This window comes from Cervus canadensis, chromosome 3, assembly GCF_019320065.1.
Source record: "Cervus canadensis isolate Bull #8, Minnesota chromosome 3, ASM1932006v1, whole genome shotgun sequence".
Classification (NCBI taxonomy): Eukaryota; Metazoa; Chordata; class Mammalia; order Artiodactyla; family Cervidae; genus Cervus; species Cervus canadensis.
The window spans coordinates 114,242,945-114,262,057 of record NC_057388.1 but is presented as its reverse complement, the minus strand read 5'-3'; the positions used below and the strand labels follow the sequence as shown (position 1 = coordinate 114,262,057).

At 46.5% G+C, this 19,113-nt stretch overlaps 1 long non-coding RNA gene across 1 annotated transcript; it reads left to right on the top strand.

The window, feature by feature from the left end:
• Nucleotides 1-2,307: 2,307 nt before the first annotated feature.
• LOC122438024 lies at nt 2,308-18,272 on the top strand. Its single transcript, XR_006268426.1, has 3 exons — nt 2,308-2,371; nt 14,096-14,099; nt 18,132-18,272. It is a non-coding gene; the product is annotated as an uncharacterized LOC122438024 (long non-coding RNA).
• The last annotated feature ends 841 nt before the right edge of the window (nt 18,273-19,113 follow it).

Sequence of the window (19,113 nt, the reverse complement as noted above, 5' to 3'; positions counted from 1 at the left end):
TCTCTCACAGGCTTATTATGAGAATATGACAATGTGCTCTAAAAACTGGAGCCTTGTACTTGGAACATAGTATACCCTTAAATAAACTGGAACTTTTTCTTATTGCTGTAGTTATTTATGATATTATATAAAAGCTTAGAAAATTCTGTTAATATTGACAATAAGAACAAAAATATTCCCCAAAGACATCGCCCGACAATCTATTTTTTTCATATCTGCTCCTTCTCAGAAGGAAGCACAGATTCGTATTGGTCTGGCCTGGTTACTGCTAACCACAGCTCCCTCAAATTAAACATGGATGCTTCTACTACCAATAACCCAGTCCTCCCTGACTCTGCAAGTTTGTCCTGGAAAGACTGCGTCAGGTAGAGAGCACCCATGAGCAGGGGTCAGGCCTGGAGCCCAGACTCCTGGGAGCTCCCGGCAGAACCTTGCCGGTGCAGTGGTGCTCGCTAGCAAGACTCAAACAGGGCTTCAAGGCTGGGCTGCAAAGCTGAGCAGGAAGGATGTAACCTTTGCGGGTGGCACATCCATTCTCTTCCTGAATCTCAGCACAATGGATGGAGTACCAGAGACAACCACAGCAGCTGCATGTCAGCTATCCCATCAGCAAAGACTCTTCCCAAAGTTGAAGAAGATAGCCCTGTCTATTTCCAGCCACTGGTCAGTTTTCCAAGCACCAGGCAGTCAGATGAAAGTGGGGAAATCAACTGAGAATCCACATATTATTAACTCATTGAAACCTAAAAATCCAGACCTTTACAACCTAAAGCAAATGTTTCCTGGGTAAATATTCACTCAAAGTGATTCAAGGTTGCATTTATTTGTTTAGTTCAGTTTTTTTTTAAGCTTGTTAGAAAACCTGTAATGTCTTACCAGAAACGCCTGCAGAGCCAGTCGAAGAGCTGTCGGGCTCCTGGACACGTAGAAAACTCACTTTTGGGGCAAGAGGAATACCTGGGCCTGATGACCTCAGAGCCTGGTTCACACAGTTTGTCTTAAAATGGACTCTGGACAGTCACCCCACATCGGCTCCCCGCAGAAATCCCCCGGACAGGACGTGGCCTCTTTTGTGGAGTAACACGCTGGCTTTCTCAAATAATGGTTGGTGGATGCCAGGCATTATCTGTGCTGTGACTACAATAGGAATCTGTAGGATGGAATCAAGCATTCATTCAGTCAACAATCATGTATTTAGTACAAACTGACCACTGGAAAGGCCCAGAGAATGCAGGAATGCAAGTGCGATCTCTGCTCCTTCCCAGGGCCCAGTCTGTAAAGACAGAGACAACTAACTGCAGTAGGAGAGTAAGCCTACGAGGGCACAGGGCCAGTGGCTGTAGATACAGACCAGAAGCCTCTGTTCTTCTCTCCCTTTTTTAAGTGAAAGTGAAAGTCGCTCAGTCATGTCCGACTCTTTGCCACCCCATGGACTATACAGTCCCTGGAATTCTCTAGGCCAGAATCCTGGAGTGGGTAGCCTTTCCCTTCTCCACGGGATCTTCCCAACCCAGGGATCGAACCCAGGTCTCCTGCACTGCAGGCGGATTCTTTACCAGCTGAGCCACAAGGGAAGCGCCCCAGTAAACTCTTTGAGCTTCAATTTCCTCATTTGTGAAACAGTAATGAAATACCTAATTGGCCAAGTTACAGTGAGTTCCGAAACGTGTCAAGATATGGCAGGTCATTTACCATGGTTATTTTAACAAAGGAGTACAACAAAACTATACTGTCACCCTGCTTATTTAACTTACATGCAGAGTGAAGTGAAGTGAAGTGGCTCAGTCGTGTCCGACCCTTTGTGACCCCGTGGACTGGGGCCCACCAGGCTCCTCCATCCATGGGATTCTCCAGGCAAGAATACTGGAGTGGGTTGCCATTTCCTTCTCCAGGGGATCTTCCTGACTGAGGGATCGAACCCAGGTCTCCCGCATTGCAGGCAGACGCTTTAACCTCTGAGCCACCAGGGAAGCGGAGTACATCATGCTGAATCCTGGGCTGGATAAATCACAAGCTTCAGTCAAGATTGCCAGGAGAAATATCAATAACCTTAGATATGCAGATGATACCACTCTAATGGCAGAAAGCAAAGAAGTAAATGACCCTCTCTTGATGAGAGTCAAAGAGAAAAGTGAAAAAGCTGGCTTAAAACTCAACACTTATTCAAAAAGTGAAGATCATGGCATCCAATCCCATCACTTCATGACAAATAGAAGGGGGAAAAGTGGAAACAGTGACAGATTTTCTTGGGCTCTAAAATCACTGCAGATGATGATTGCAGCCATGAAATTAAAAGACAATTGCTCCTTGGAAGAAAAGCTATGACCAACCTAGACAGCATATTAAAAAGCAGAGACATTACTTTGCTGACGTAAGTCCATCTAGTCAAAGCTATGGTTTTTCCAGTAGTCATGTACGGAAGTGAGAATTGGACTGAGCACCAAAGAATGCATGCTTTCAAACTGTGGTGTTGGAGAAGACTCTTGAGAGTCCCTTGGACTGCAAGGAGATCCAACCAGTCCATCCTAAAGGAAATCAGTCCTGAATATTCATTGGAAGGACGGATGCTGAAGCTGAAACTCCAATACTTTGGCCACCTGATGAGGAGAGCCAACTCCTTGGAAAAGACCCTGATGCTGGGAAAGATTGAAGGCAGAAGAAGAGGGTGACAGAGGATGAGATGGTTAGATGGCATCACCGACTCAGTGGACATGTTGCTGTTCAGTCGATCAGTCACATCCTATTCTTTGAGACCCCAGGGACTGCAGTATGCTAGGCTTCCCTGTCCTTCACTATCTCCAGGAGTTTGCTCAAAGAATGGTGAAGTACAGGGAAGCCTGGTGTGCTGCTATCCATGGGGTCACAAAGAATTGGACACGACTGAGTGACTGACAAGAATTTTAATGACAGTGGAATGGATAGAGAGGCCCCATAGAGGGAGGAGGGCTCAGAGGAACCAGAAGGGCTTAGTAGAGAAGGTAGTATTTGAAATGACTCTCAAATGAGATTTTAATCATCTCTGGTTCCTGGGCCTCTATGGAGTTCAGGTTATAGACCCTGGAGTATATCCAGAGCATCTGAAATTGTATTCTAAACTTCATGTTGTCTGCATATCCAGTTTTGGAGGGGCAGAGGACCCATAGTTTGCAAATTACTCTTAAATGGGTTAACGACCATCTCAAAACGTTAAGAACTACCATGCTGATCTAGGAGTATAACTAGAAGTTCCCCAGGTAGGCAACATCAGAAAAGCCATTTCAAGCGGCACAAACAGTTCACAGAAAGCAGAACGTGAAGAGGAAGTAAAGTGGCCCTGTGGGTGTGCAGGCCCCAGACACCCACGCTGAGAAGGGTCTTGCTGTCAGTTTAAAGCTTGGTTGTCACTGCCTTGAACTTCTTGGTTTTGTTTGTTTTGTTTGTGCCACGTCATGTGCAAGATCTTAGTTCCCTGACCAGGGATTGAACCCAAGCCCCCTGCAGTGGAAGCCATAGTCTTAACCATTAAACCACCAGGGAAGTCTGGACTTCCTGATTTTTTGACAAAAAGCCCAGTGTTTTCATTTTGCACTGGACCTCGAAGATTATATAGCCAGTACTGAGGGGAAACATGATATTTTCAAAGAATTCCCAATGGATGGCGTGAGATAAGGGTAAGAGGTAAGAATAGCCACATGAAGGAGCTACTATTCCAGCCAAGAGACTTAAAAATTTTTAGAACTGTAGAGACACAGGAGGATTTAAAAAGGAAAGTAGCGTGGCATTTTACTGTGGAAAAGATCACTCTGGTGGCTTGTTAGAGGCAGAAATGGGGGCGCTGACAGCTGTAGACTGAAATCAGGAGGCAGCTACCACAGTAGGTCAGGTAAACTACAAGAGGGCTTGAATTGGACGATGGTCGTAGGAGAGAGGAGGAGGGCTACTAGGTCAGGAGGTGGGGCCCAGTGGAACACGGTGGCACTCTGGATGTGGGCTTAATGGAGGGGACCAGCACAACTGCTGCAAACCTCACCGGAGGAGTGGATTTTGAAAGAAAATTAATTCTGTTTGGGACCATATCAGGGCTTCCTTGGTGGCTCAGCTGGTAGAGAGTCTGCCTGCAATGCAGAGACCCCGGTTCGATCCCTGCATCGGGAAGATCCCCTGGAGAAGGGATAGGCTACTCACTCCAGCATTCTTGGGCTTCCCTGGTGTCTCAGATGGTAAAGAATCAGCCTGCAATGTGGGAGACCTGGGTTCCATCCCTGGGTTGGGGAGATCCCCTGGAGAAGGGAAAGGCTACCCACTCCTGGATTCTGGCCTAGAGAATCCCATGGACTGTATAGTCCATGGGTTCGCAAAGAGTCGGACATGACTGAGCGAGTTTCGCTTTCCCTTTGTTCTGTGTGGGCTCATCAGGTCCTCCCCACCTCCTCCAGGCTCACCGGAGCCCAGGCAGCTGTGAACTCCAGGTTCCTGCCATGGTCCCCCCTCTGCCATCCACCCCTGCTCACCAGGCAGTGAGTGTCTGGTCTCATTCACTTCCCTCCTCAAAACCATCCAGGGGCTTCTGCTCTCCCTGGAGTAAAACGTGAAGCCCTCCCTTATGTCATTCTGAGGCCCGTGAGCTCTCTAGGCCCACCTCTCTAGGCGTGTCCACCACCTGTCCTCTCATCTGGCTCCAGCCACAGGGGCCTTCTCATCCTGCAGACGCACTGGGCTGTTCTCGTCCCAGGACGCTGGTGACTGTTCCTCCTTCTGAGAACGTTCTCCCCCCTGGATCTACAACGTGGCTGCTTCCTGCTCAGCATCAAATCTCCCCCTCAAAGTCATTAATACCGAAAATTATTCTATGTGTGTATTTGCACACTTACTGTCTGTCTCCCCCCCCCCTCTTGCTTCATTGCTGGGCTGATGCTGTTGGGCATAGGACAGGCTGGAGGTGAATGCGTGCTGGCTGGTGGCTGTGAGGAACCGAGAGGGGGCAGGCAGTCCTGTTGAAGCAGGAATCTGGCCTGAAAGTAACCGCGGGACTGTGTGAAGCCCTTGCAAGAGTGTATTCAGGTGTCACGTGTAGTTAAAGATGAGTAAACGAACAGGTGCTGCAGTGGGAAACTAGGAAAATATTGCAGCCAAAATACGGTGAATCACACAACTTTAGAATTGGAAAGAACCTTAAAGATGGAGTCACAATGGTCCCACCAAACAGATTAGCGAAGGGAGTCTCCCCTGGAAAGGCAAGGGACACGGCCTGTTTAGGCTAGCGGTCGGCATTCCAGCTAAGACAGGGCTCCCGTCTGTCTTGCTCTGATATTTTTTAAAATTGTTTTTTGGAAGATAATTGCTTTGCAGTATTGTGCAGGTTTCTGCCATACCCCAACACGAATCAGCCACAGGCACACATATGCCCCCTCCCTCCTGAACCCCCCTCCCACCCCCCTCCCCGTCCTCGCACCCCTCTAGGTTGTCACAGAGCACGGGCTTGAGCTCCCTGTGTCACGCAGCATAGGCCCGCTGGCTCTCTAATTTACATATAGTAGTGTATATGTTTCCACGCTACTCTCTTCAGTTCACCCCACCCTCTCCCTCCCACGCCGTGTCCACAAGTCTGACCTCCAGGTCTTCGTCCGCACTGCTGTTCTGCAAACAGGTTCTTCAGAACCAGCTTTGATTTCGAACTTTTGTGGAAGCCCGGTAATCGTCTTCGAAATTAGCTGGGTTATTCAAGATTTCTCTCCATTCCTTCTGAAAGACTACGTGATCTCTTGTTCCCAGGAAATAATGAGGGGAGCTTGCCCTCCTCTTGGCCTCTGTTCTCCCAGCATCAGGAGATGGTGTGTGGACGGCTGCTTCGTCAGGGCTGACCATGGAGGCTTCTCCCCACCCGAAATCCGTGGGGTGGAGGTACAGCCTGTCTCGGCTCCCAGTGACTATTTCTTGTGATGGCTCACGTTGGGCGTCAGAGCCAGATGAAGTGAGGAGGTACTGCAGCAGATTTTTCATTCATTACATTGCTTTTTCTTTTCTGTTTTGGCCGCATCGCGCAGCTTGTGGGATCTTAGTTCCCTGACCAGGGATCCAATCCCAAGCCCACAGCAGTGAAGGAGCTGAGTTCTAACTACTGGACCACCAGGGAAGTCCCTCCATGGCTTTCTCATGAAGCAAGAAGTGAGGCCTGCACAAGGAGAGATCTGCTTGTTTTGTAAAGCATCTAGACCTGACCCGGAACATGGAGCTAGAATGTCCTACGTGGCACCCAGCCAGCAGGAAGCCTGGGCTCTCCAGACATGTGACTGTCCCCTCCTGCTCTCTCTCAGGAGCAGAGGGTTTGCTCTGAGGTTCTTGACCTCAGGCCTAAGAGGCCAAACAGAGGCATTTTCCCAGGAGCCTTGGGAAGGAGCACAATTCAGACTTGACTGTGGAGCAGTCGGGCAGCGAGACCCTCCCTGGCTGCACACACCCCAGCCCACGGCTGTCATGACCTCAGTGGGGTCGTGGAGGTGGTAGCTCTCACTCTGTGAAAACACTAACATTCCAGAAAGGCCACATACTGATGGAACCACTCAGCAATCCACGCGTGTGCTTTTGCAGCCATCAATTATGAAGTGTCCGTGGTGTGTCCGGCCCACTGCTAGACACTGGGGAACAAATGGCTAGAAGCTTTGGCTAGGCGACTCTTCCTCTCCAAACCAATTCTAAAACTTCAAAACAATTCTCCATGAAGGCTTATTGCACAAAAGCCCTTTTGCTAATTCCTTGGTACAGGTTGATTTCTTGCAACCCGTTCTCTTCCAAGATTCCTCTTTCTTCTTCGAGATGTCCTCCATTCATTCTCTCAGAGAGGGCTTGTAGGTCATAAAACATCTTAATTTTGGCAGGTCCAAAGATGTCCTTATTTTCCTTCTAATATTGAACAGGAGGCTGAGAAAAAGAGTCTAAGATCGAAGGTAACTTCCTCAGCACTTGGCTCTACTCTTCATTATCTCCTGACAGGCCAGGTGGCTGATGAGGCATCTAGTCCTCATTCCTTTGTAGGTAATCTGTCTTCCTCTGATAGCTTTGGGATTTCCTCTTTATTCCTAACTACTACATGTCCAGATGTGGAGACTTTTGTGTTTTTATTCTTCTCAAGACTCAACAGTTTCTTCAATATGACCATGTGTTCTGGGACATTCTGTGGTCTTTTTCTTTTTTTTTTTTTTGGTTTAGAAGTGGATTTATTCAGATACAGAGAGAAGCCCGCTCCACAGACCGAGTGCCGGTCATCTCAGAGTGGGAGTGCGGCCCCGAAATTTGGCGTGGTTAGCTTTTATGGGCTGGCTAATTTCATGTGCTAATGAGTGGGAGGGTTATTCCAACTATTTTTTGGAAGGGGCAGAGATTTCCAGGGAGAAGGCAATGGCACCCCACTCCAGTACTCTTGCCTGGAAAATCCCATGGATGGAGGAGCCTGGTAGGCTGTTGCCATGGGGTTGCTAAGAGTCGGACACGACTGAGCAACTTCCCTTTCACTTTTCACTTTCAAGCATTAGAGAAGGAAATGGCAACCCATTCCAGTGTTCTTGCCTGGAGAATCCCAGGGATGGGGGAGCCTGGTGGGCTGCTGTCTATGGGGTCGCACAGAGTCGGACATGACTGAAGCAACTTAGCAGCAGAGATTTCCAGGATCTGGGCCACCGCCCACTCCTTGGTGTTTTAACAGTGCCTTGGAGCTGTCAGGGCACCTCTGGGTGGGTCATTTCACTTGCTGATTGAGGATCAAGGTCTAGTCTTATCTGCCAACTTGGTCCCATCTGATTCTAATCAGTTTCTGTTGTGTCCTTGAGCTACATCCTTCTTTTAGAAGTTGTGCCCTGCCCCTTTCCCTCCGGTTACATTCCCCACTCAGAGATTTTACTCCCTTATTCTTATGGGAAGCAGAAGGGCGAAGGTCCATCTTCTGTAATTGCTTCAAGGCTGAGTAGGGGCGTTGATCCTGCCTATCAGGGAGTAAAAATCTCTGGAAACCTGATCTAGGGGCCCCAGGGGCAGGGCAGCTCCTTGTTTTAGTCCACATGGGCTGAAATCCCTGCAGAGCCATCATCGTGATATAGAACTGTTGTAACTGTGTCCTTCATCTTCTTCTGTATCTTCTTGATGATGAAGCATTTTTGTACCAGTACCAGTATACAGAAATATCTATAAATGACAAAAGACTCAAAAGGAACAGTCAAACATTTGATTACAGTGTACGATAAAGTTTGATTACAATACCAGAATTACAAGTGATCACATTTAATATAACATACCAAAGAACCCAGTTAAACATTTCTTTCTGAGATACCTCAGGAGCCCTCTAAAACATCCCAAAGTTAGTTTTTAGTCAAATAAGATCATAAGTCACTGGGAGACAATACTTATTCCCTAACCTAAAGATTTTTTTTCCTAAAGATTTCAAAAGCAAAGACAATTCACTTACAGGCAAAGAAACTCACCTCAATCTGTCTTTTTTTTTTTTTTAATCTGTTTGTTAAAAGCAGCATTTCAAGAATACTTTGGAGGGAGAAACCAAATCCAGTCTCATCTTCAGTTCAGTTCAGTCACTCAGTCGTGTCCGACTCTTTGCCACCCCATAGACTGCAGCACGCCAGGCTTCCCTGTCTATCACCAACTCCCAGAGCTTGCTCAAACTCATGTCCGTTGAGTCGGTGATGCCATCCAACAATCTCATCCTCTGTCGTCCCCTTCTCCTCCTGCCTTCAATCTTTCCCAGCATAAGGGTCTTTTCCAATGAGTCAGCTCTTCACATCAAGTGGCCACAGTATTGCAGTTTGAGCTTCAGCATCCGTCCTTGCAGTGAATAGTCAGGACTGATCTCCTTTAGGATGGACTGGTTGGAGCTCCTTGCAGTCCAAGGGACTCTCAAGAGTCTTCTCTAACACCACAGTTCAAAAGCATCAATTCTTCAGCGCTCAGCTTTCTTTAGAGTCCAACTCTCACATCCATACATGACTAGATTTTAGATGCTACCCCTTCCAAGGGAGTCTCCCAACCAGTTGTTAGTGCCCAAAAGTTGTCACAAAGAAACGGCACAAAGACATCCCCAGTGGTGTTGACGACTAGCTGGAGGTGGTTTAGCTATTAGTTGGAAATAAAGGGTCAACCTTTGTAAGGTTTAGAGGGAGGGGAATAAAAGCAATCTTCTGGGGCTAACAGAAGAAACAGTGCAGAAATAAACAAGAACAACAACAACAAAAAAGAACAAAAAAAAAATGTAGGAGGAAAACCTCAGAGCCAAAAAAAGTATAATTTTGTCCTGGACCTGCTGTTGTACTTGCATAAGCATACAGGACTGGCCTGCCAGTCACAAATAAGCAGACAACAGCAGAGCGTCTTCCTCACAGGCTCACAGTGTCCCAGAGACCTCTTTAGGACCAAGGCCTGACTCTACACCTTTTCTTACCTTATCACTAGCCCTTTGTGGTCGCCAGCTGAAACCGTTTATCACAGATTGGGACTCGAACCCACGTGCTGGGACTCAAACCCAGCCAAAACCCAGTTTGGGACTCAAACCCACATGGCTGGGACTCAGTTCAGTTCAGTTCAGTTCAGTCACTCAGTCATGGCTAACTCTTTGCGACCCCATGGACTGCAGCATGTCAGGCCTCCCTGGGACTCAAACCCAGCCAAAACCCTGCTTGGGACTTGAACCCACCAGGCCAAAACCTGGTTTCAGGACCTATAATGAAGCTTGGGTTCTTGATGTCTCGTTGCAGAAAGAATTCAGTGAGAGACAAAGTGATAGGTAAGAAGTGGGTTTATTCAGACACAGAGAGAAGCACAGTCCACAGACAGAGGGTGGGCCATCCCGGAGGGCGACTGCAGCCTGTGGGCTTTACTTCTCTAATTCCCGCCTCTTCCAGAATTCCTCTAATTCTGGCCTCTCCAGAAGGAGAGCCTTCTGGGATTCCTGTTTACGGAGCGTTAGAACTCATGTGTCCTTCGTGCTTCTTTCCTTGCATATAGTAATGTCTGTTCTTATTTTTGCTGTGATCTGAGAGATTACATGAATAAAATCTTCCAGGTTTACTTTTCAGCCCTTATCTAATCTTTTATTTATCCTACCTACTGCTTTTAAATTTGTATTTTTTTAATTTCAAAGATATTTAATTGGCCCTCTTTTTAATAATAGTTTTTATATACCTTGTTTTTGTTTATTGGCTGTGATTCCAACTTTTCACAGACTGACGATATTAAATGTACTTTACTCAAGTCCTATTTCTTTGGTGTTAACTGTTTCCTGGGGTTGAAGTTCTTCTATCTGTTGTGTAATTTTTTCTCTTTATGTGTTGATGTTCCTCAAAAGCGCAGTGACTGGTGCTAGCGTTTTCAGAGTGTTTAGTCGCTCAGTGATGTCCAACTCTTTGTGACCCATGGGCTGTAGCCCACCAGGCTCCTCTGTCCTTCGAATTTTCCAAGCAAGAATACTGGAGTGGGTAGCCAGTTGCTTCTCCAGGGGATCTTCCCGACCCAGGGATTGAACCCAGGTCTCCTACATCACAGGTGGATTCTTTACCATCTGAGCCACCAGGGAAGCCCAGTGATTTTGGAGGAGGGTCTTATCTCGAGCAGCTTCCCTTACCACCAGTTTGTCCTGGATGGGCAGGCACTTCTTGCTTTAAACTCAGCAGCTTCCCCCTGTAGTCTTAGGGGTTCCTGGCCATCGCCTCAGTGAAATGCTACAGCCTCCTGTCTCCTTTCCTCATTTTAGGGATCATCATAGCTTTTGGTCACAAATATTCACCTTCTCTCCAGCAGTGACTGTACACTTAATGATTTTTCACATCTTTTTCTATCATTTCTATGGATGTGAAGCAGAAAGCGATTTCAGTGTGCGCCAATCACCTTCTTGAAACGGAGTCTGTCATAGGGTTTGGTTTTTTTCGTCATTGACTTTTCAGCTTGAAGAGGGAATGATCAGATATGTGTTTTAGAAAAATTATTCAGTTGGCGATGATGAAGGACTTGAGATAAGCATAAAGTCCTCAAACTGAAAGTTATGTCAACAGCCTGTGCCGGCGGGACTAGAGGGAACAGACTCAACATCTATAGACATGACAGAACCAGGAGCCTGGTTGGGAGACGAGGGTGAGGGGTGTTTTGTGATAAATGTCAGGTTTCAGACTTGGCTCGAAAGGTAAACAGCGACGGCATCCTCTGAGAAAGATTTTATAGAAGGAAAAAGCAATGATGAGACGTGAGTTCAGTGTTTGCCATATTAGGTTTGAATTTGAGGTGTCTATAGCTGAGCCATCTGTAAGTGTCTAATTGGCAGTTGGAAGTAAGGGTCTGAGCCCAAGATTGGAATCTGGGAATCTGTACGTAGATAATAATCGAAGTCCTCAATATGGAGTACGTCAGGGAGGGAGAATGTGTAGACTGACAACAGAAAAGGAAGTAGGAGAGAACCTTTTTTAAAAAAATATGGATGGATGGATTGATTTTTGGCTGTGCTGGGTCTTCCCGAATCAGGGTTGGAACTCATGTCTCCTGTACCGGCAGACAGATTCTTGACCACTGAGCCCCCAAGGGAAGCCCAAGAGAGAATCTCGGGTCACACCAACATTCAGTGTGTGAGTCAAAGAAGAGAAGGCATAAAGGCAGAAAGAGAAGGTATAGGGACAGGAAAGTGATACTGAAGAAGTCAAGGAAGGAGGGCGGGTGAGGGAGGGGGCAACCACAGTGTCAGGGATGCAGAGAAAACTAGTCGGATAAGGATTGGCAACTATGAACAAGAGCAGTTGTAGTGCATTTGGGAGAGTAAAGCCAAATCCCAGTGGGCTAACTAGGAGGTGGAAGGGGAAAATGGAGAAGACGAGAGCAGTCAGGTCAACCATGTCCTCCTCCTCCTAGAGGCCTTTCAGACCACACAGCACTGTCACATCACTTTTTATTATTATCATTATCTTTCATTATCAACTTTTAAAATGTGTGTGTTTGCCCATTTGTTGTCTGGCTTTCCCCTGACCTCCAACAAGAATAGAAGTTTCTTAATATGAGAACCTGAGCCTAGTACACTGCTGTAACCCCCACTTCTGGAGCTGTATCTGGGCAGAACAGGTGCTGCACAATCATTTGTCGAGTGAAGACAAGGTCTGCTATGAAGAATGAGTTTGGGGAAAAGGTAGAAAAGGAAAGGAGTGGGAGAAGGCTGTGGACAACCCTTGAAAGGGGCGAGGAGGGCAGTGGGCAAAGGAGAGTGAAAAGGGCCTGTATCACCCAGTGGTGCTCAGGGCCCAACTGGAGTTGACGCTCAGTTTGGCAATGAGTCCATTTGCTTTGCTGTTTGTGATTCTTTTTCTCCAGCAGGGCTAGAGTCCTGGAATAAGAGTGAAAAAACAGGTGGCCCCTCTTTCTTCATTTGTAAGATGCAAGTGTTACAGTAAATAACCTTTAAGGTCCTTCCAGCTTTAAAAATCTGTGATAATTCAAATATACTCAGAAAGCTAGCTATTAAAAAACTCTTTTGTTAAATGAATAATCACTTATTCCTTATCTATCCTCCTGAAGTTCTGAGTTCTACACATTCAGTTTCCTCAATAGACTCTCCCTTTATATATTTCCCCCCAGCTTTACTGAGGCATAATTGACAATTTTCAATTGTATAAATTTAAGATGTACAATGTGATGACTTAATATACACATGTGAAAAGTCTCCACAATCAAGCTAGTTAACATTTCCATCACCACACAGTTACCATTTCCTTCCTTCCTTTCTTTCTAAATTTTGTGATAATTAACCTCAGCTCTATACTCCTAATTTCAAATAATATAACGATCTTGTACACACAGGGTTGTACTTTTTAAATGTTTTCACATGCCTTCTAAGAGTCGGTGTGCTTTCTTATAGCAACATATTTTCAGTTCGATTTGGCATGTTAGTCTGTCAGTCGTGTCCGACTCTGCAACCCCATGGACTAGGGTCCATGACTCCAGGCTCCTCTGTCCATGGGATTTTTCAGGCAAGAATACTGAAGTGGGTTGCCATTTCCTTCTTCATGGCACTGGCATCCATGGATTTTCCTTATCTATGGGTTTGGCATGGATACACTTTACTTCTCCCCACATGGTGTAAATTCCTGAAGGGCACACTCTGTGTTTGAATGGTTTTCCTCCAGCATCCCCGGTGAGGACAAGAACAGTGGCCACCCAGATGACTGACACTCAATGAAAGGAGGCTGCTTATTCAGACTCCATTAGCAGAAGTGGTCCAAGGGTCAGGGGCCCAGGACACTGCTGTGCTGCACAAACGGAAGGTGCTCGCAAGCCAGAGGACCTGGCACAGGGGATGCTGAAGTGTGCGGCCTGAGAGATGATATTCAATGGGGCTGCTGGAGAGCAGCCGGAACCAGGCTCCTGGTGTAGAGGGAACATCTACTCAAAACACCAGGCAGATACGTATCATCCCATCATGCATAACTGTTCTGTTTCTCAGGGTTATTGTATACCTGTGTGTGTGTGTATCTACATAGTACAAAATGTACACAAGTCATTCTCCATCTTTCATTGACTCATTCACTAAATATCTATTAGACATCTATAATATACACGGTACTGTGGTGCATAGGTCGCAAAGAATTGTACACGACTTAGTGACTTAGCACAGGGCTAAGGAGAATACAAATGAATTTCATACACATTCTTCTTTCAAAAAGCAAAACGAATAAGAGGAAGAAAGATGCACTCCAGTGACCAGAATCTGGAGCAGGTTGTGATATGCTTCGGAAGTTCAAATGAGGGGGGATTCACCTTTGCTTAGGAGAGAACCTAAAGAAGTACTTCAAGGAGGAGGGGGTGTTTGTGTTTGGCCTTGCAGGAGAGAGAAGCTTTCTAAGGGTAGGGATGGAGAGGTGGAAAGGTATTATGGGCTATCAGGTAATGGAAAACTGTTGCATGGAAGAGGGTTGAGACTTTTCACGAGTGTCATTGTAGAGGGTAAAACTAGGACCAATGATTAAAATCATTAAATTTCAGTTTCATGTCAAACTGTTTCGGCAAATGAATACTGAGCCCCTTGTGCACCAGAAGAATTTCTGCAGTGGATGAAGTGTTGGACTGGGTCAGTGTTTTCAATACTGAGAAAGGTACAGGTCCATCTTAAAGGAAAAAAAATTCTCACATATCCCCAGATATTACTTTATTACAGCATTATTTTAAAATAGTAAACATTAGCCTAGGTATAAACTCATGATTATAAATCTTATGCTACACTGAAAAGACGAAAAAGCTAGTACAAAGCAAATAAAGTCAGGTGGACAACTTTAATTGAATATCATAGTTGATGTTGTTTTGCTGAAACAAAACTCAACATTTTGTTTTCTTCATACAAGATTATAGTACAAGTTGCCTGTGCCTGGCGTGTCCCGGCCACCGCTGTGAGAAGTCATTTTCTCCCGTGCTTTTCTTTTCTAAGGTGGTCTCTAAATGTATATGTTATATGTGGATGAAACACAAAAGGCAGGCCTGACTCAGGGCAATGCCAGCGTGAATGCAGAGAAGGTAATAGGTCCTAATGACTTTGGATGTTGAGGTTGGGCCAAAGTGGGACCATGGGTGACGAGACCCACAGTGGGAAAGAGGAAGAAGCAACAGTAAAAGAGATGGGGAAAATGACGGCCGCACAGGTGGGCAAAGTGGGAAGATGATGGACCAGTGAAGAGATTTATAACTTGCTGGAAAAGTCCAAGCCCCAGTCTCTTTCTGCTCGTGCTAATTGCAAGTCCACTGACTCAATGGACATGAGTTTGAGTAAACTCCAGGAGCTGGCAATGGATAGTGAGGCCTGGCATGCTGCACTCCATGGGGTCGCAAAGAGTTGGACACGCCTGAGTGACTGAACTGAACTGAACTGAACTGAAGAGAAAGAACCTGCAGATCATCTGCCAAGTGGACTATGTCATCTATAGATCTGACTTTCCGGCCCAGGGATAATCAATAGTATTGATAGTCCTCAGAGGCATCGAGAAAGATCATATCTATTTGAAGAATGCCATTAAATTACCATATTTTGGCTACACACACACACACACACACACACACACACACTTTAACGGCATCTCCCGTACACACACACACACACACACACACACACTTTAACGGCATCTCCCGTCCTCCAAGGACCCAGAGAGGAAGGGGGAGGAGGCCCCAGCAGAGAGAAGAGTTCTGCTTTGCGGTTTCTTCTCGGGGTTCAGAGCCCTGGGGAGGAGCCCAGTTGTGTGGGCAGCCCCGCAGGTTCTCCCCCAAACTGCTCTTTCTTCCCTGGCCGCAGGGAGGGCGCACTTCTCCCAGCGGCTCTCAGCACAGACCCCGGCGCGCCGGCTGCCTCAAGCTGTCCGGGAAGCCGTCCTCAGGCCTGCGAGTCTGCGGGCACGGGCAGCTCCCAAGCACGCGCTGCCCCTGACAGGGGTCACCAGGAGCCCCTGACCTCCTCACCCTTCAGACAGGCTCCTGGAGCGAGTTTCACCCCCGAGCCACCGTTAGTCCCGGAAAGACTTAGCAGTTCAGTTCGGTTCAATTCAGTCGCTCAGTGGTGTCGGACTCTTTGCGACCCCATGCACCGCAGCACGCCAGGCCTCCCTGTCCAGGGGAAGAAAATGTCTCCTCAGAAAGTGGAATTTGTCTGGAGACCCTCGGTTCCCTCTAAGGGGTGTCTGCTAGAAGTGACAGAGAGGTCAGCTTCACTGTAGGTGTCTTCCCCTCTTCAGAAACGTTGGTTGAGACAGAAGCTTACCCTTGTGGGAGTCCACGCTTGGGTGTGGATGCTCATGGACTCATTTCAGGAAAATGAGGAAGGATTTCTACTTAGGATTCCCTCACCAGCAACTGTCCCCATTACAAGAAAAGTACCGCATTCTGATGGGAGTTTTGCTTTAATGGTGAGGTGATACTATAACCACCTTTTCTCAGAGACACCCCCCCTCCCCTCTGTGGACAGTGACAGCAGGCGCCATGGGGGCAGCAGAGTCCTGGGAGGGGCTTCACTGTGGAATTTTCTGCTCATCCTCCTATTTTTAGGAGGAATTTTCTGCTCATCCTACCTTCCTATTTTTAACTAAAGGTACCTTTTATTTTTCCTATCACTACATTCTTATGTGTAGAATTTAGGAAAAAAATATAACTGCAGTAGACTCAAAAAAGAGCATTAAAGTCACCACTACTCTGTTCCTTAACAGAAAACCATTATTCACAATTTGGCATATCTCTTCATGCTCATTTCTCACTGTGTATATAAACAATTGTTTTATTTACCAAAAAAGGAGAAACAGTGGTTTGTTCTTAAAACCTTGGAATTTTGTCACTTATAGCATATGTATATACTGCCATATTAACATTTCCTTTGCACATTTTTCTATTGATTGCCTGGTATCCCACTCCATGGAAAAGTCCTGCCTCGTTTAATTAATCTCTCAGTGTAGAACAATTGTGATTTTTAAAAAGTATGTATGTGTCTGGCTGCTTCGGGTCTTATCGGCAGCACTCTGGATCTTCAGTTGCCATATAAGGGATCTAGTTCCCTGGAGGACGCGGTGGTTTCCTGTGTGTTCAGTCGTGTCTGACTCTTTGCGACCCCATGGACTGTAGCCCACCAGGCTCCCCTGTCCATGGGAGTCTCCAGGCAAGAGTATTGGCGTGTGTTGCCATTTCCTCCTCCAGGGGATCTTCCCAACCCAGGGATCGAACCAGCATTTCCTGCATTCGCAGGCAGATTCTTTACTCCTGCCCCACCTAGGAAGTGCTTGTTCCCTGACCAGGGATCAAACCCAGCCCCCCTGCATTGGGAGGACAGAGTCTTAGCTACTGGGCTCCAGGGAAGTCCTGAACATTTTTATTTTTTTTTCTAATTGTTCCTGGTCTCTGCTTCTGTCTCACTCATCAGCTGTTCAATCTCAAACAGGTAACTGTGCCTCAGTTTCCACATCTGTAAAATGGGGATAACATGTAACTCACAGAGTCGCTGTAAGAATTCCATGATTTTCTATTAATACATGCGAAGCACCCCAGCTCATGGCAAGCATTTCATAAGTGTTAGTTATTCTTTTCCCGTTAAAAAATAGACATGTAAGAGCACAGTATTGGACTTGACTGGAGGTTCGGTGGTAAAGAATCCGCCTGCCGATGCAGGATACGCAGTTTCGATCCCTGGTTCAAGAAGATCCCACATGCCTCGAGACAACTAACCCCATGCACCACCAACTACTAAGTTCTCACGCTAAAGCCCGTGCTGCACAAGAGGAGCCTGTGCACCGCAACTAGAGAGCAGCCCCTGCTTGTTGCAACAGCAAAGAAGACCCAGCACAGCCAAAAATAAAAAGAATAAATATACATATGTTTTAAAAGAGCACGTAATTGGAAATAACATACCTTTACCATATACTTTGCAATTATTTTTGCCTTGTCGTCCTTTTTTTTAGAATTTTTCATGATAAAATCGTAAGGAGAATTTTGACAAGAATAAGAAAGAAGGTTTTTAGAATGACACTATTCCCTCCAGCTGTTACCATGATCAGTGTAATATTGTGTCTCCTGAAGGCCTTAGTCAGGAAAGTGAACTCAAGTCTTAGGGGCTGGAAGGGGCACCTTGATGCGGTTGTTGGCGGGGGGGGGGGGGGGGCCTGCTCCTAGCCTAAGTGAACTCAACACAGTACGAATTTTCTTCTGCTAAATTTTGTCTGAGAAGAGAGTATTTATGGGACTTAGTGACTATCTTCAACTGCTGGAAAGGCGATGGCGTCGAAGGAAGAGAAATGGAGTTGCTTTTCTTGTTCCAAAGGATAAAGATTACCAGGAAGTTAGTTTAGGCCTAATCTAAGAAGGGACTTTTTAAACCACCCAGGCACCCTGGCATCACTGACTGGATGGACATGCATTTGAGCACGCTCCGGGAGTTGGTGATGGAGAGGGAAGTCTGGTGTGCTGCAGTCCATAGGTCACAAAGAGACACGACCGAGCAACTGAACAACAACAGGCAACCTGAAGGCATCCTCCTCCCACCAGACTCCCAGAACCCTTAGGCCCTGCTGTGGCAGCGGGGTTCCCAGGACAGCAGAGGGGAGCCTGGTTTTGCTTTTAGCCATTTGTACATGGCCACATCGTCCCACATTATTTTGCTGACGAAGGTCCGACTAGTCAAAGAAGCTGTAGTTTTTCCAGTAGTCATGTATGGATGTGACAGTTGGACTGTGAAGAAAGCTGAGCACTGAAGAATTGATGCTTTTGAACTATGGTGTTAGAGAAGAATCTTGAGAGTCCCTTGGACTGCAAGGAGATCCAACCAGTCCATCCTAAAGGAAACCTGTCCTGGGTGTTCATTGGAAGGACTGATGCTGAAGTTGAAACTCCAATACTTTGGCCACCTGATGTGAAGAACTGACTCATTGGAAAAGACTCTGGTGCTGGGAAAGATTGAAGGTGGGAGGGGAAAGGGACGACAGAGTATGAGATAGTTGGATGGCATCACTGACTCGATGGACATGAGTTTGAGCAAGCTCCAGGAGTTGGTGATGGACAGGGAAGCCTGGTGTGCTGCAGTCCATGGGGTCGCAAAGAGTCAAACACAACTGAGTGACTGAACTGAACTGAACTGAACACTGTCCCGAGCTCTTGTCTCCATGAGGCAAGTTTTTCCCGTTATACCAAAAAGCTCCCTTCTTATCATTGTGAAACTCAAGGGTTTCTGTGTTTACCCTCCCCCTCCAAAAAGCCACAAAAGACAAGTTAATAATTTATTTGCAGAGATATTCAGGAAAATTAATTGGAGAAGTTACATCTTCTGTATTTGTACATAGTACGTTCTGTGTTATTGTTGACAGAAATCCCAGACCCAGATAGGGTCCTGTTCCTACCTCCAGGGAAGACAAATAGGGGTCACTCCTAAAACCTCACCACTGTGTGTTCTAGGCGGGGTGTCTTTGACCACCTGATGTGCAAAGAACTGACTCATTAGAAAAGACCCTGATGCTGGGAAAGACTGAAGGCGGGAGAAGGTGATGACAGAGGATGAGACGGTTGGATGGCATCTCCAACTCAATGGACATGAGTTTGAGCAAGTCCAAACTTTGGTGACAGCTATGAGCCTTCTATTTCTTACAGTATTCCTGA